General features: G+C 43.2%; 1 protein-coding gene across 2 annotated transcripts in view; it reads left to right on the top strand.

Annotated features, from left to right (window-relative positions):
- The window catches only part of kank1a (KN motif and ankyrin repeat domains 1a), a 313072-nt gene that overhangs the window by 182647 nt on the left and 118262 nt on the right, over nucleotides 1–12163 (top strand). The gene's annotated exons all lie outside the window — the stretch shown is intronic.

The raw sequence follows: 12163 nt of genomic DNA, 5'->3' as shown, positions 1-12163 counted from the left end.
GTAATTGTGGCTATTGCTTGTAAAACAAAAATATCATGTTAACCCCCTAGAATTTTAATTAACTCAATCAGTTCCCTGCATCTGTTGTCATAGTAACTTGCTTTTCATGTTTTCATTGGAACAGATGAGAGGTACATGAAAGCTAACTCTTCACAAACCTAGAATCAAAAGAAATTTTAATCCCATAAATTTGCAGGGAATGAAGTTCTTACCGAGCACTGCTAGTCAAAAGTAAGCACATTTTGAATGCAGTTTTCAGTTCAGATTCTCTGCAGTAGTTTTAGTTCATGAGTTTCATGTTAACAATACCTATTGTCTTTTCAAAGTGGTATCATTGGTGCCTCTTTTTGGGTATTTGAGCGAATGTGTTTTCACAGTTAGACAGGACTATTTGCCTCAAGGTTAGTTTGGGGACTAGTGGTAAATTTACATGCACTTTGTATGGACAGTATTGTATACCCATTATGAAGGAAAAGTCAAAATAGATGCAGCCTACTCTAAGAATAATGTCTTGCATGTTCTCCTTCAGAACATTAACATTCCTGAGAATCAGTGAAAGGGAAAATTACTGAGTAAAAGCTGTGTTGTGTTTATTGCTTCTCTGCTGGATTCAGAAAATTGTACCTAATTTTGCAAACCTTGAGATTTTAACATGATAAAGAACAATGTCTTTTCCGAAGTACTACATTAGTGTTCAGTTGGTTTCAATGTATAAGTTGATTACGCGTAGCAAAAATTAATTTACGAATCTAAGGTGATGTAATCTGACTTGATGGGCAGTGAGTCAGTAACCTCAAAGCATAGTGTGGATTTAACTGTTGTGTGCATGATGTTTGTTAAATTATTTCTTGCTACCAATATTCATGGCATTGCATGTTAAAAATAAACAACAGCGTATCAGATGGGTTTTTATTTAGTCGGCGAAAAGCAGATCAGATTTAGTGGAGGGCAAAACTTTCTGACTGCAGAGTTCACGCTGTTAGAGAAAAAATGTCTGACGTCTCAATCTGAGGGGGGAATATATGTGGGGGCTTTGTGATTTTTGTGGTTTGAACTATGGTGTTGGCGTGATGGGTTAAACAGTCTTGTGCATTCTAACACGGATAATCCTGCCCCTCTCCTGTTCCAGTTACTGCTGCTGGCAAGTTGAGGTTCAAAGGAAATAGAAGAAAACTTGATCAAGATGGCTCGATGAGCAAAATCAGTTGAGTGGGTCTGGGTGGGGAGAGAATCCAGTTTCTGATTTGAAGTCTAGTTCCCAGAATCTGTATGGTTTACGTTATCCTTCGGATAACACACATACTTGTTTTCATGTGGTTTTGCAATTTTTTGATCTTGAAATAGCTTGACATTTGCTGTGGTGTCCTGTTCATGTTACTCTTCATCTGCTGGATATTTATGGGATATGCTGTACCCGCCTATTAGAATTTATGAACAGGTTATAATTGTCAGCTGCTGGTACACTGCCCTTTTTGCATCATTTCATAGCGGCTTGTGTTGGGCATCAATACGAGCATGATGGGAGTGTCCCTTGAGAGAACTGACGGCAAGAGGTCGGAATTCATCGGACATCTTGACTATTTAGAAAATTAGTATAGGGTCAATCGAACGTAATTTAAAAAAAAATCATTCATGGGTTGTAGGCGTTTGCTGCCCACCCCGAATTGCCCTTGACAAGGTGGTGGTGAGCTGCCTTGAGCCGCAGCAGTCCATGTGGTGTAGGTACACCCACAGTGCTGTTAGGGAGGGAGTTCAAGGATTTGTCTCAGAGTGAAGGAATGGTGATAAACTTCTGACTTGGGATGATATGTGGGTTGAAGGGGAACTTTTCAGGTGGTGATGTTCCCATACATCTGCTAACCCTGATCTTCCAGATGGTAGTTATGGCTTTAGAAGGTGCTGTCTGAGGAGGCTTGGTGAGTTCCTACATGCATCTTATAGATGGTATATGCTGCTGCCACTGTGTGTCGGTGGTGGAGGGACGGAATGATTGTGGATGGGGTGCCAATCAAGTGAGCTGCATTGTCCTGGATGTTGTCAAGCTTGAGTGTTGTTGGAGCTGCACTTGCCCAGACAATGGGGAGTGTTCCATCACAGTCCTGACTTGTGCCAGGTCGATGGTGGACGGACTTTGGGGAGTCGGGAGGTGAATTACTCGCTGCAGGGTTCCAACCCTCTGATCTGCTCTTAAAAACCACAGTATTTGTAAAGTTAGTCCAATTCAGTTTCTAGTCAGCGGTCACCCTGAGGATGTTAATACTTCCTCCCATTGCAAAAGGCAGGCTACTGAACAGGTCTACGCCAGTCCAAGTCTGCCCGTATTCAGTGATCTTAACCCACCAGCTGTAAGCCTCCCTCATGTCACCCATGGCTAAACCCATGATGCCAAGGAATAGCAGCCTATGACAGGAGGATTGGCAGGATAAAAACACCCACCAAAAACCACTCCACATGGCTTTGATCTCCCATGGTATAACTGGGCCCTTTTAAATGGTTTCTGAACTCGCTGCGGCCTCTGTTCAATGACCCAACATCAGTGGAGCAGACGTGACCGCCCAAACTGCAACTATGAGCAGCCTAAAAAGTAACTCATAATTGAGGTGTGGCTGCTGACTAAATTTGAAAGCTATTGCTTGACTCTTGACTATATGCTAAATAAATAGATTACCAGCAGATTTTCAATTGCATTGCTCACAAGATGCACTATTTTGTAACAATAGTGGTATTATTGACAAATTGTGACAGGAAATGTTTTGGAAGCTTGAATGTACAATAAGTGAGGATTTTCAAGTATTACATGCAATCTGTTGCAGTGAGAGACGGTTAAAAGAGTATAAAAGCTGGAGTCTGATGATGCAGCTGTATAGAACGCTGGTTAGGCCACATTTGGAGTATTGCGTCCAGTTCTGGTCGCCGCACTACCAGAAGGACGTGGAGGCATTGGAGAGAGTGCAGAGAAGGTTTACCAGGATGTTGCCTGGTATGGAGGGTCTTAGCTATGAGGAGAGATTGGGTAGACTGGGGTTGTTCTCCTTGGAAAGACGGAGAATGAGGGGAGATCTAATAGAGGTATACAAGATTATGAAGGGTATAGATAGGGTGAACAGTGGGAAGCTTTTTCCCAGGTCGGAGGTGACGATCACGAGGGGTCACGGGCTCAAGCTGAGAGGGGTGAAGTATAACTCAGACATCAGAGGGACGTTTTTTACACAGAGGGTGGTGGAGGCAGGCACGCTGACATCGTTTAAGACTTACCTGGATAGTCACATGAGCAGCCTGGGAATGGAGGGATACAAACGATTGGTCTAGTTGCACCAAGGAGCGGCACAGGCTTGGAGGGCCGAAGGGCCTGTTTCCTGTGCTGTACTGTTCTTTGTTCTTTGTTAAGAAATGTCTTTGGCAAGAGATTTTAATGGTTAAAAAAATCCTACAATGTAAATGTACAAGTAACAAATGGCACAGGAAAACTCGTCAGACGTGGGTATTGTGTACAGGAAATGTAAAATATTGCAGCTAAATGAATTTCTGATAGCAAAGGGAAATGGCACTAAAGTATTAAAAAAAAGTGCAAAATGCTACATAAAGCATGCTGAATTGTTTCTGGATTGACAAAAGGTTAATTTTTGTTTCGGCGGGAAGCCATTCTTCAGTATCAAATTTTGTTAATGCAGGAGGGTCCGAGCGTTAAACATTTGATTTACCCGATTATGGCTCCACTGCAGTATGTAAAATCTGAACTCAGTCAATCTGCAGTTGTAAGTTTCTCGGCAAGTGTGGATAATTAGTTCAACTATCTGCAGACCACTAGAAAACATGGGCTAAAAAAAGACTTGTGCTCATTGCATTCTGCGTTAGATAAATAGGACAACTAATCATGTCCACATGTAGATCTGGTTTAAGCAAATTCCTATCACTATTTTTACCATTTGCTCTTGAGTTGGTACTAGAAACATTCTCATTGATCTTGGATATAGAAGTAACTTAGTTGTCTGTTCCAACACATTCTTTAAAAACTATCAGCAAACTCTCCAGCTTTGTGGATGCAAAAGCATTATTTTTACTCCAACTTTTCTCACCGCCTAACTGGATTATAGGCAAGTAAATCTACTTGTATGCTCTCTGTTCTTCTACACTAGGTACAATGTGGTCTTAAACTTTGTTTATTCATTTATGGGATGTGAGTTTCACTGGCAAGGCCAGCATTTATTGTTCATCCCTAGTTGCTCTTGAGAAGGTGGTGGCGAGTTGCCGTCTTGAACTGCTGCAATTGTGTGGTGTAGGTACATCCACGGTGCTGTTAGGGAGGTAGTTCCAGGATTTTGACCCAGCAACAGTGAACAGTGCTATATTTCCTCAGGATGGTGAGTTATTTGGAGGGAGACTACCAAGTAGTGGTGTTCCTAAGTACTTGCTGCCCTTGTCCTTCGTGGGTTTGTCGTGGGTTTGGAAGGTGCTGCCTAAGGAGCCTTAGTGAATTCCTGCAGTGCATCTTGTAGATGGTACAGCTGCCACTGTTTTGTCAATGGTAGAGAGAGGGAATGTTTCTGGAAGGAGTGTAAAATGCTCAACGGGTCCCTTTTCATTCTTTTCAAAGATGACTGGGCATAGAGTCAAGGTGAATAGTTGGCTGTTTTACAGGCCAGAGGAAAGTATATAGTGAGGTTCCCCAGGGCCGTTACTGGAACCATTGCTTTTCTTGATCTGTAATAATAGCCTGGACTTGGATGTGCAAGGCACAATTTCATAATTTGCTGAGGACACAAATCTTGGAAGTGACAAGGAGAGAGAGAGACTCAAGAGGACAGAGGCTGATGGAATGGTCAGATAAGTGGCAGATGAAATTTAATGCAGATAAGTGTGAAATGATTGCTAAGTATGAGGAGAACCAAGATAAAATATATTTCTAAAAGATTGCATGAGCAAAAGGACTTGGGGTACATGTGCACAAATCAGTGAAGGTGGCAGGAAAGGCAGGTTGAGAAAGTAGTTCTAAGGAATGCAGAATTCTGGGCTTTATAGAGGCAGGGAGTTCAAAAGCAAGATGAATCTTTATCAATCACTATTTTGGCCTTAAATGGGATATTGTCTGATTTTTGGACGCTGCAATTTCCTCCCAGGCAAATTGGTTTAAACCTTCTCCAATAGCACCAGCGAATTGTTCTGCAAGGGCATTTGGTCCCAGCCTTTTTAAGGTGCAACGCAGCTGATCTGCCCTGAGTAGCCCTCATCTCCACTTCTGCTCCCTGGCCCCCATTAAAACTATTATTCGTACTTACCGTGATCCTTTTGTTGCAGTATGGTGCCTGTCTTCTTTCCAAGTTCAAGGGATGCAGCCTTGAATGTTTATGGTGCACTAATGATTTAACCAATTTCCTCCAGGTTTGGCCGGGCCATCTCATGCACTCTCTGATCCTGTTCCCCTACCAAAACTGTTCGCTATTTTGGACCATCCTGCAATGCAAAAGTAAGCCCTGTATTTTCTCTCCTGGCACATCCTCTCCTCAACCCTAATCTCCAATATCAGTTACATGACGCCATTCTTTACTTTGTCACTAAGATTCAGTCACCTCTGCCATTTCCCTCCATTTCCCTTTCCATGAAGTCAAACCTGGTCAAAGATTCCCTCTGCTCTTGCACTGAACTTGAACTTTCTATAGTTGCACTGCTGTCTCACCTTAATCCCTCTCCGAGCTCATCTTTTTATGGGGTGATAGCTGGCGGGGCGATATTTCTGGCTCCCAGGTGGAGTGAGGCAGTAAAATATTGTGAGAAGCCATGTTGAGGAGCTCCTCAGTGCAGTCCTGCTTCTGGGCAACTTTACCAGCTGCAGGAATGGCAGTGGCTCAGTTGTCTGCTTGCTGGAGGCGGACAGCCAATTAGAGGCCCAATTCAGGCCCATCTTCCTGAGGCCTGTCTTACTTTATATGAACTTGGACGACTACAGGATGTGGGTAGCCACAGAGGGTACTGAACATTGTGCAGTCATCAGTGAACATTCCCACTTCTGACCCTTTACGATGAATCAAGTTCATTGCTGAAGCAGCTGAAGATGGTTGGGCTTAGGCACTACTACCCTGAGGAACTCCTGTGATGTGCTAGGACAGAAGTGATTGATCGCCAACAATCACCACTATCTTCCTTTGTTAGATATGATGACCAGTGATGAGTTTCCTGCTGATTCCCATTGTCTCCAGTTTTGCTCACGTTCTTTGATGCTATAATCGGTCAAATGCTGCCTTGAGGTAAAGGGCAGTCACTCCCATCATACTGCTGGTTTGCAGTTCTTTGCTTCATGTTTAGACCAAGTCTGTAACAAGGTCAGGAGTTGAGTGGTTCTGGTGGAACCCAATTGGAGTGTCAGTGAGCAAATTATTGCTAACACTATTGATAGCACAGTCGATGACACCTTCCCTCACTTTGCTGCTGATTGAGTGTTAACTGATGGGATGATAGCTGGCTGGATTGGATTTGTCCTGCATTTTTGTGTTTTTGTAAATTGTTCCTTGGTTCCGGATCTTTAGTTTTTCTGAATCTGGAGTCACATTTAGTCTTGGATTGTTCAAAGGTTGCTGTCCCCATGGGTGCCAATAACGGGATAGAATTTTCCCAAAAAACGACTAAATGACATTTTGAGTGAGAAAACTGGTGCAGTTCGCACCGGTATGTCTGGCATGAATCAGATTGCGATCTTCCTGCACTTCCTGTGAGGGGGCAGGTTTTGCATCAGTTCTGAGGGGCTGGGTCTAAACCCATTGGCAAGCCTGGCTTCAGCGATCGGGTGCTGTTTTTAAAGGGCGTCTCAATTTCAGTGAAAATGGAGACCCCTTCCCTCCCTGTATGGACATTCCCCCCCCCCCCCAACCAAACAGATTGTTGGCATTGGGCCTGTTGAGGATTAACCCAAATAATGCATGGTGAATGCTCAAATCTTAAGTTTTATTACTTTCTAGAGTCTTAAAAAATAAATCTCCAAACCATCCACCAATATTAGGGAGCCAATCGCACCAGTAAAAGGCTTTTCCTGAGCAACTGAGTGCAGGAGACGCACCTGGCCCTGAATGGTATGCAGATCGGTCTCAATCCTATGATCCACATCGACGTAGAAGCAGCATGTCTCATTGACTGCCGCACAAACTCCCCCCTTGTGACGCTAGTAAGAGATCAAGGGCCATACGGTTCTGAAGCACTGCCTTAGAAAGGGACTGAATTACTGACTGCAGGCCCTGAATGGCATCTACAGTACTATTCTCAATTAGTTCCATGGTAGTAGAAATATTAATAGCAGCCCTTTCTAATTCTGAGACCCCCAAGACCTGAGAGGAGGGCTTGGACAAACAGGTGGAAGCTGGTGTTACGGGCCGTGCCAATGGGATCCTTTTCATGCCCTCCCCTTTCTCATTCTCCACCCCTTCATGCCCGTCGAGTGGCAATGCCAGGATGGCACTGCCCAGCCACACCCCCAACCACCAGGGGCTTCAGTGGCCTCCGAGCTCCCTGGTGTGGCCACCGCGCCTGGCCTCCATTTGTGGAGACCTGTAGTGAATCTGGCCAGGTTCCCGCTACGCACGAGGGTCAGGGAATCCCAGGAGTCGGGGGAATCCGGTTTTAAATTGACTAAGCATATTCAAATGCATATTTAAATATGCTAATGTGGTTTCTGCCCACATTGGACGGGAACCAGATTACATCTGTTCTGGGAGAATTCCAAAGAGGGTTCAAGTCGGCACTAAATGCTCTCGGCTCCTCACCAGAAATATTCTCTCCGACCCTGCGCTGCCCCAACGCAATCGTCGCTGAGTGCAGGTTGGCCAGATAATCACCCCATTAGTTCTATTGCAGTATATTGTCTGGGTTATTTAGAAATCCCTAGTTCTGATGAGGGCTTTCTCTGACCTTCCTGAAGCACTCGGTCATGAGCAGTTAGGATGATTTTCATTCTAAATTTGCAATTTGAAGCACTCTTGAGCAGTGAGGCCAGAATATCTGGCAGCATTTTATGTGGTTGGATTTCCACCAATGTTGGGCCCAAGTCTCTCTTTATGCTGGGAGAGTTGAGGATTATCACACCAGATCAGTCATGATCTTATTGAATGGCGGACATGCCAGTTATATGAAATGGAATGGACTAACAGATTTTAGCAACCATAAACTGGGCATCTCTAGGTACTGGACTGTCCGCAGCGAAGGGATTGCACAGTAATCCGGAACAGCTCTCATTCTTTTAATCACTATCAAATTAAGAGACCAATTTTGTTTAATAGTGTGTGCATCCTGACAGGATGCACACACTATTAGGAACCAGGTAAACCCCTTTTTCAAAACTCTTTTTGAAACCTCTTTGATTTGATTTATTATTGTCACATGTATTAGTATACAGTGAAAAATATTGTTTCTTGCGCGCTACACAGACAAAACACCATTCATAGAGAACGGAAGGAGAGTGTGCAGAATGTAGTGTTACAGTCATAGCTAGGGTGTGGAGAAAGATCAACTTAATGCAAGGTAAGTCCATTCAAAAATCTGACAGCAGCAGGGAAGAAGCTGTTCTTGAGTTGGTTGGTACGTGACTTCGGACTTTTGTATCTTTTTCCCAATGGAAGAAGGTGAAAGAGAGAATGTCCGAGATGCGTAGTGTCCTTAATTATGCTGGCTGCTTTGCCGAGGCAGCGGGAAATGTAGACAGAGTCAGTGGACAGAGTCTTCTTGCTAAGAGATCATTGACCTATGCTAAAAGGTAAAACAATGGATGAATGATGCCTGGTTCAGCTCACCAAACTATCATGCAGCAACTAGTTCAGATCAAAATGAAGCTAACATATTATCCCTTGATTAGTTTACCCTGAGGTTGCTAAGTGAATCAACTCTTTCTGGCCAAATCATTAAGGAAGAAATCAGACCAGTCATGTAGTTTTTAAAAAATTCTTTCATCAGATGTGGGCGTCACTAGCAAGGCCAGCATTTGTTGCCCTTCCCTAATTACTTGCTGTTGACCTGAGTGGCTTACGAGGACCATTTCAGAGAGCAGTTAAGAGTCAAACCCACGGCAATGTGATTGGAGTTGCATGTAGGCCAGACTGGGTAAGGATGGCAGATTTCCTCCTTAAAGGACATTAGTGACCCAGATGGGTTTTTACAACGACCTGCAGTTTTGTGGTCACCATTACCGAGACTCGCTTTAAGTTCCAGATTTTTGAAAAATTAAATTTAAACTCCACCAGCTGCATGGTGGGATTTGAACTCATTGGCATGGACCTCTGGATTACTAGTTCAATGATATTACTATTCTACCACCATCCCCATCTCCTGCATAAATTTAATATTTTAATAAGTTTAAGAGTTGAGTACATGAGTGCTTAATAGTGATGCACAAATGTAATCAGTTTATGAGCACTCAGCAATGGCCCAGTGGTATTATTGCTAGACTATTAATCCAGAAACTCAGCTAATGTTCTGGAGACCTAGGTTCGAATCCCACCACGGCAGATGGTGAAATTTGAATTCAATATAAAAGAAACCACGAATTAAGAATCTACTGATGATCATGAAACTCTTGTCGATTGTTGGAAAAACCCATCTGGTTCACTAACGTCCTTTAGGGAAGGAAATCTGCCGTCCTTACCTGGTCTGGCCTACAGGTGACTCCAGAGCCGCAGTAATGTGGTTGACTCTCAACTGTCCTTGGGCAACTAGGAATGGGCAATAAACACTAGCTGGCCAGCCAGCAACGTCCATGTTCCATGAATGAATTTAAAAAAGTAGCAAATCATTTACAATTTCCTTGGTAACATGAGTAGCAACGGTTACACAGGCAATTCAGTGTGTTATGGTAAGTCAGCGCTAATGACTTTATAGCAACAGTCTGAGGTTATAAATTGGTGAGATTCCTAAGAATTGAAGACTTGCTAACTAACAACTTTGCATCGCCAATCTATTAAATCTGTGAGATTAACAACATTCGGAGTTTAAATAAACTCGTCCTCATGAGTGTTTCATGGAATGCTGCTGGCTTCTGGAATGTTGAGTCAATGAACTTGTTCACGACAGGCTTAACTGCCTCACTTGGGTCCTCGGTTCTGACTGAACCATGCTACACATGAGTAATGATATCTGACCTGAGTTCACTCCTAGCCCTTCACCATGTCGAGACTAGTTGCAATTAAGTGAGCTCTGACTGTAACGAGGTTGTGTTAACCACAATTTGTTTATAACTTTTGGTAAGGTCCTTTTAAAGGTCTTTCAGACTGATAAGCATATTTGCTGGGTAAAAGCTTTCATAGGAAGAGAACAGAGGAAATATGAGTCATTCTCGAGACATGAAGAAAGGCTGTGACTTCTACCAAGGGCAGAGAAAAATTCTGATTCTGAGTGAGCCATGTGTGAAAAAGGGTTGTTCCTTTTTGTGTCAATCAACCCCAACAAGCACACTGAAACACTGAATCGCAGACAGGTAGGCTCCACTTTTACAACTCTCAAACTTTCACGTTTAACAAAAGGACCCACACAGATGTGAGGGGTCATGACCTGTTTGACTCTCTAAATGTTTCTTCCCTGGACCTGAACCAAGAATAATAACTGAACAGCTTAATTGCTTTAAAAACTTGTATTAGCTCGCTGTTTCCTGGCACTTAATTCAACAGTTGAATTCCACATTGTCAGACAGGTTACAGGATTAGAGTTTTGAAGGCAACCCTTCAATTCCGCAGATCGATGCTCCTACAATGGAGAACTTTGAAAGGATGTACTAAATAAAGGGAACACTTGCAGCATTTTGTTATTGGTATTAACCTTCCACCTCCATCTCTACCTTGTTTTGTTAGCTCTTTATTCCATTTTATTTTGGTATCTCAACTTTCCTGGACTTTCTCCAATTCTGCACTCCGGAGCCCATCTACTTTTGTCCCTCCCCTACACGAGTGGTTCATTTGAAACAATGCATACCCTGTTTCCAAGAACTAACCATTACTTTGGTTGGCACATGGATGGAAAATGCTCCCAGCACTGATCCCTGTGGAACATCACTGGCCAACTGAAAAAGAATCCCTTATCCCCGCTCGCTGTTTCCTGTCGATGAGCCAATTCTCTATCCATGCCAATATACTACCTCCAACAACCCATGGGCTCTTTGAACATTAGAACCATAGAATCCCTACAGTGCGGAAGAGGCCATTTGGCCCATCGTGTCTGCACCTACTCTCTGAAAAAGCATCCCACCCGGGCTCCCTTTGCCCTATCTCCATAACTCCATGCATTTACCACTTAACCCACACATGTTTGGACTGTGGGAGGAGCCAGAGCCCCCATGCATACATGGGGAGAATGCAAACCCCATAAAGTCACCCAAGACCGGAATTGAATCTGGGTCCCTGCTGCTGAGGCAGCAGTGCTAACCACTGTACCACTTATAACATTATTTGATCTTTTGTGAGGTACCTTGTCGAATGCCTTCTGAAAGTCTAAATACAACACATCTTGTGGTCTATTCACTCTGGTTGAAACTTCCTTGAAAAATTCCAATAAATTATTCGAACACTATTTCCCTTTCATGTAGCCATGCTGACTCTGATTAGATTATGATTTTTCAAATGTGCTGCTATCACTTCCTTAATAATTGATTCTGACATTTTTCCAAAAATGGATGTTGGGCTAATCGGCCGATAGTTACCCGCTTTTTGCCTCCCTGCCTTTTGGAATAGTCGTGTCACTTTGGCAGTTTTCCAATCTTCCGGTTTCTCCAATCTTCCGATACTTTGTGTAGTGTTTCTTACAAATAGTGCTTTGAAAGTTGAGGCAAATAAAATGTGATTAAGGGTTAAACTATTACTTGGAAGGAAAAGCAGTCCAACAAGGTCAGGCAGGATAGAAGACTATATGCTAATTTAAACCATGTTTACACTTGGGTGGAACTTGATGTGACCAGAAAACAATTTTTCTTACCATAGCAAGTGTATACCAGAAGCATGTTCCCTCGGGTATGCCAACAGAACAATATCGACTAGTTTTGGAAGCTCTTAGAGTTTAGAACTGGTTTAATATGTTTTTAGATTTAATTCATCTCGTATATATGCCCCCCTCATGTCCGTCACTCCAATAACAGTGGACAGACATCCAGACTACCAACATACCCCACTAGGTTGCTGAGGTTTTTCCCCTGGTTGGAGGTTCA

This window comes from Mustelus asterias, chromosome 6 (genome assembly GCF_964213995.1).
Source record: "Mustelus asterias chromosome 6, sMusAst1.hap1.1, whole genome shotgun sequence".
NCBI lineage: Eukaryota > Metazoa > Chordata > Chondrichthyes > Carcharhiniformes > Triakidae > Mustelus > Mustelus asterias.
This window is presented reverse-complemented; position numbering and strand designations above follow the sequence as displayed.